This window comes from Apodemus sylvaticus, chromosome 3, assembly GCF_947179515.1.
Source record: "Apodemus sylvaticus chromosome 3, mApoSyl1.1, whole genome shotgun sequence".
Lineage (NCBI taxonomy): Eukaryota > Metazoa > Chordata > Mammalia > Rodentia > Muridae > Apodemus > Apodemus sylvaticus.
Window position 1 is genome coordinate 49,829,950 of NC_067474.1, and position 6,377 is coordinate 49,836,326.

General features: G+C 37.8%; 1 pseudogene; it reads right to left on the reverse strand.

The window, feature by feature from the left end:
- Positions 1–2,643: 2,643 nt before the first annotated feature.
- LOC127680230 (malate dehydrogenase, mitochondrial-like) lies at positions 2,644–3,814 on the reverse strand (annotated as a pseudogene).
- Between the last annotated feature and the right edge of the window lie 2,563 nt (positions 3,815–6,377).

Below are 6,377 nucleotides of genomic sequence, written 5' to 3' on the forward strand. Positions count from 1 at the left end.
TACTTCCTATTTGAAAAATGACTTACTGTAACTAAGACTATTCCAATCTTAAGTTAGACCTTAGATACTTCCCTGATTGTGGCACAATGATATTGTCATCAGCGAGACATTTGAATCAGGAAATGACACCCATAGACATGTGATAAGAAGTCTTAGAGAAAGGAGCTGAAAGAATTTGTACCCCCATAGAAGGAACAAAAATATGAACCACCCAGCACTCCCAGAGCTCCCAGGGACTAAACCATCAACCAAAAAGTACACATGGAGGGAACCGTGGACCCAGCCACATATGCAGCAGAGGATGGCCTTTTTGGACCATGAAGGGACCAAAGGGAGGAGAGGCTGTTGGTCCTAAAAAGGCTCGATGCCCCAGTGTAGGGGAATGCCAGGACAGGGAAAGCAGGAGCAGGGGGAGGGGGAAGTGACAGGGTGGTTTTGGAGGGGAAAGCAGGAAAGGGGATAACATTCAAAATGTAAATAAAGAAAATATCTAATTAAAAAAAAGAAAAAGTAGGAATTTTATGCCATCATTTTATTTGTATACACAGTAGTCTGGAGAAGGAAAGCAAAATGATATAAAAGTGATAGCACACTGGAGTGGGCATGAGCTAGTCTGCAGAGCAGTTCGGTGCTTGTTAAAAGTTCTGGTGCTGATTGAATGAGCAGCCAAAATAGATCTCTCTATTAACCATGTATCCATTGAAAAATAGCAATTTCTACATGTGTAATTTTTTTTAAACATTGAAATTGGAAACCAGCTTCAGAGTTTAAAATTCCCCAATTCAGAAAGAGCAGTGATTAGTCTGAACTCTCTTCTAACACCAGGGAGGTTGAAGCTGAAGGGTTACTGTGAATCCTAGATTATCTCAAAAAATAAACTGATTCATCCATTAATATAGAATTATTAACATTCATCTATGAAAAGCTGTAAACATATAGGCGATAGTTTTATTTAGAACAGGCCACTTTTCTTTGAGACAGGAATACACAGATGTAGCCACCTTTTTGCTTATATGATTATTGGGAAAAATTTAGAATAATAAAAAAGGTATATACATTACTGTGGGAAATGTTTTCTAAATATGAATATTCAATGTATGTGTTTATATGTAGTTAATAAACACACACTTATATGTCCCTTAATAATTCCTTTTGGCTTATATTGTCATTTTAATCTCAAGAAAATCTTAAGATTTACCCAAACTCTAAGAGTAGTTAAACCTTAGACCTACATATTTCTCCTGGAAACAAAATACCTCTTTGTGTTATAAAAATATATTTGATATGCTTTGACTAATAATTGAGTTTGAATAATAATCCTTATTTTCAAAACTGCTAGGAAAAACATGGCTACAATGTGTGTAAATATGCATATGCCAAGTGGAGTATAAAATAGATGCTAAACTGAGGACTGAAATCCGAAGGAAAGTACCAGGATAGCATTTTCTTCCCCTATTCTATTATAGAATAATCATCCACTCTAGAAAGAAGCTTCTTTAAATTAATGGACCATAACAATGTTTTTGGAGACCAAAGGAGGCTGATTGGATAATCAGATTCCATGGCCTAATGGGGAGTGAAGAATTCCCAAGTCCAACCTTGCAAAAATATCCACTTGAGTTTATTGGAGAAAGTTTTATGCCAGTGCTTAATGAGAAGCCAGGCTTGCATGAATAATTATTTTTACTTACTGTTCTCATTAAAGAAAAAATATGAGTTATCATCCCTTTAGTCAGGAATTAAAAAAAAAAAACCTCCCCCTATCATTATCATTAACTTGATCCTTTTATACTTAATAAATCCATTTAAGTTCTTTCAAGTCATAGAAAGAATCATCTATTTTAATCAAACAATAAAAAAGGACTCACTTTTCCTTAGAGCAAAAATTAAAATCTTAAGTTTACTTTAAAACCTCAACATTGAGTAGAGACCGGAAGAGCAACACTTTGGTATCAGGTCTCTTATTTCTCACTTCCTCATGTTTTCAGATTTGAAAACCTGATTACAAGGACAGGAATTTTCTTGTTGATTTGTTTCTTACACCAAAGTATTAAAATTGCCTAAAAAAGAATAAAACTCACAGCCTGTGGGTTTTCTGACCATACAATTAAAGGGTTTGAAAGTCATGCATTCCAGGTTTTGGGGTGCTGGTGACATTTATCTCAGGTGTACTCTAAAAACTTCACGTTACTATATTTTAACAGATGGAGAAAGAGTTTTGTTACCTTGTGGGTACAATTCTAGTTTCTTCAAAGTACAGAGCTGTTCTGACAAGACTCTAAACTATGGCACTGCACCTTGCTGACCAGCGTCCTGAAGAGAGATGAGTTTCTTGAGTTTCCTTTGTGCTCTATAGAACCCACATTTTGAGCTAAACGTGCTGACGAACTCAGAACTGCCAACAAATGGAGACACAAAGCCCAGGCCAAAAATAATGCCCATTATCATGTGTGTATATTCTTTTAAAAGAAAAATCAGAGACGGCTTTACTGTCATTCTCAACAGACTAGCCCTAATTTAAAAGGGATGCTGATGGCGATAACAATGCCCTCCATCAAAGCAAGTTGGCCTCCCAAGTGTTTCCAATGACATGATGCTGTATAAGTTACGATGCTGCTGCTGCTCGAGGCTCAAACCTCTTGCTCACTTCATGTTCTTGACAAAGTGCTTGCATTTCTTGATCGAAGCTTTCAGCTCAGGGATGGCCTCAACAATCATTTTCTCCTCAAAAGGGGATTTTTACCAATGCCCAGGTTCTTTTCCAGGTCCTTTTACCCCAACAGAAAATGGTACAGAGAAGCAAGTACATTCTGTCTATTTGGACTGAACAAACGAACACTCAACAACTCCTTCCTTCCCGGTCACATCATCCATGAGGGAGAAGACAAGACAGGCCCCAGTATAAGCCATGGACAGAGCAGCAGAACTTGCTCCAGTCTTGGCCTTCACGACTTCAGTGCCAGCATCCTGGATCCTTCCAGTGAGTGTGGCCAGCTGGTCTTGGGGAAAGTAAACCTTGGGGGTACATTAAGAGATCAGGGGCATGATCGTCTTCCCAGTGTGGCCACCAATGACAAGCTCTTTGACTCAAACTGGATCCAAACCTTCTAGTTCTGCCACAAAAGTGTTCGTTCTGACTATGTCAAGGGTCACCACACTCAAGATCTTGTTGGTATTGTACATGCCATGCTTCTTGAAAACCTCTGCGGTAATAGGTATGGTGGAGTTAAATAGGTTGGCAATGATGTAAACATTGGCTTCAGGGCATTGCTGAGTCATCCTGCGTCATCCCTGGCTTCCCGGGTACTCCTGCTAGTATGACCACCACATCACAACCTTTTAGGCAACCTGGTAGCTGCTCCGGTCTGAGGTAGCCTTTCCCATTCGCTACGATCTCGATGTGACTCAGATCTGTTGTCACACCAGGTATGTAAGCAGTATGGTAGAGAGTCAGTTGGCTCACTAGGGGTCTGGTCTTCAGGAAGAGTGAAAGGAGTTGCCCCATGCCCTCAGAAGCTCCCAATACAGCTATCTTAGTATTGTTCTGTGCTGAAAGGCTGAAGCTGTTGCAGAGAGAGGCAACAGCAGAATGGACAGTGCAGACGCCATGCCTGGGGCTGGCAGAGCACAGACCTTCAGGTGCAAGAGCTAAGAGGAGACAAGTGACTCTGACAGCTTCCACTCTGCCGTATGTAGATCTTCTAAAAGCCAAGTAAGTACCCTTCAGACTGTAAAGCCCAAGAAATATTTCTGTGAAGGACCTAGGACATCCACTTGAAAGATAATATCCAGCTAGGATAACACCAATCACCATTTGGCTTGAGCAGATAAGAACCTTAATTTCCTAAGGATGGTGACAAAACTATTTCCTTCGCAGAGATATGAGGCGCTCAGTTCCTTATCATGCTCACAATTAGTAAACCCATAATGTCATATTGTCATCCTAATTATCAGGTGAATTTAGAGGGAACGTGAGAGAAAATTCAAGTCTTTCTCGAAGATAAATCACCCGGGAAACACGGAACTAATGAAGATCCAGCTCTATAAATGAGTAGAGGTTCTTTCTGTGTTCATAATCTCTTTAGGAAATTGCTTGTGATTGGCGGCACTTTCCAACTTACTGTTGACTCAGTAATAAGACTGCTTCATTTATCTTCCTCTTTTTGGCCAATATTTTTTGAAGTAAGCACACAATTTTTAATTATAATTTCCTAAGATCACAATTATAGTATAATCTCAAATAATATCAGGAAAAGTATAGTTCTAAATTAAGACTATCAAATCATGGAAATATAAGGGAACAAGAAAAGAGAAATAGATAAGTCTGAAGAAGACAACAATCATATAACATTTCAGTGTATTTACATACCTCTACCCAAATAAAACCCTGTCATGAATGAATAGAACTTTTAGCCTCTGACTTCTCCTCTAATAATTCAAATAAATCTCTCTTGAGCATAAATATAATTAAGTTATCTAATGTATACAAATAAGTTGTATATTTGGTGTTGTACCCTGTATGAAAGGAAGTAAAGGAAGAAATCTTGGGCCAGGAAGTGTAAGATCTTGATACCTACCCATCTTGTCATAACATATCCCATGATGGTGTCTGCTTTTCCTAGACTGCATGGCCTCGGTTTCTCTATTATCTATGGAATGAGCTAACACTCTTCTTTATACTCTGGAATTTTTCACAGATATCTATCTATATATGTATCCGAGATTGTGTAACAATATATTCAAAGTTGATAATATTCATAAGTAAATTTATGATGAGGTTATAAAAATGGAATATTTATGTTATGAAAGTGAACTTTCCAAGTTCTATAAAGATACTACTTTCCAATTCTTAAATTGTACTTTTATTTGCATGTATTATATATACATGCCTGTATATCTGTTTGCATACCATACATGTGTGCATGTGCTTGTACCAGCTAGAAGAAGGCATCAAAAAAAACCTGCAACTGGAGTTATAGGTTGTTATGGGCTACCTGAGAGGAGTGCTGAAAACTGACCGTGGGTCCTTTGTAATACCTGCTCTTAACTGCTTCAGGCTTCTAAATACATATTAGTGTAGTGGAATGGACATTAAAATCGTAAGTATTGAGGGCAACCTGGTCTACAGGGTGAGTTCCAGGATAGCCAGGACTATACAGAGAAACCCTGTCTCAAAAAACAAACAAACAAACAAAAGCAAACAAACAAAAAATAAAAAAAAACATAAGTAACTGTGGTAATTTGAAGATCTTTAGTTCATGGGAAGTGGCAGTTTTAGGAGGTCCTACAAGCTACTAATAGAAAGTAAGCACTAGAGAACAGATCTCAACTCTAACATCTTCACGTTTCAATGTTCTTAAAAACAAACAAGAAGACCTACAGTTACTATTTTCTTCAATAAACAGGTGTGAAAATAAAGCAGAGAAATTAATGGATGTTTTCCAGACTTTATAGTTCACGAATTGATTTTCATGGGTATTAGAACAAATACACATTTATTCTCCAAGAGTAGTTTCATTCAGTTCTGAAAGTACGCTGGAGGCTATTGACAGGTGCCCAATGCAATAGACCATCAACAAGCACTCATTGACCACTTATCTCTGCAGAGCAGTGTACAAAGTACAATGTGATGCCACAAAAGAAATGGGAAGTATGACTCTGGTCCTTGTAGAAATTAAAAAAAAGCCTTCCTCACAGTAACTGGTTTAGATTTTATGAAAATCTACCATTTTGTCTGAGCAACAGAGCATGCCTGCTTTCTTCACCCAATCAAGAGGTCAATATAACCCTAAGTAATTTAAGTAAAAAATGATTCTTCTTCCTCAGACTATATTTATTTTTATAACCATGTATCAGTTTCTTCCAGACAATTAATTACAGATTTAAAAAAATATCAACAAAACAAAAACAAGACAAAATCTTCTTTTTTTCTGGTTCAAATGGTAGGTTTAGTTATGATAATCAGAGTTTGCAGGCTAGGGGGATGGCTCAGTGGTTAAGAGCCAGCCAGTCTTCCATAAGATCCTGGTTTGATTTTCAGCATCTACATAACAGCTCACGTGCATGTATAACTTAAGTTCTACTATGCCATTTCCATTTTGGCTTAGTGGACAGTAGCCATTCATGGGTATGGAGATATACCCACAGGCAAAAAATTCACACATGTAAAACTTTTAAAAAATATTTAAGAAAATAGGTGTTTAAATCGAATGTTCTAGAATCAAATTAGCCAGCAAAGGCTTGGCCTTTTCCCATTTACACTACAGGTTGCCATGTGAACTGGAAGACCAACAACCTTGTCTGCCTTCAGATCCCAGACCCGAGTTTTGTTTTTTTATTAGAGATCTAGTCACCTGACGTCATAGTGAATTATGCAA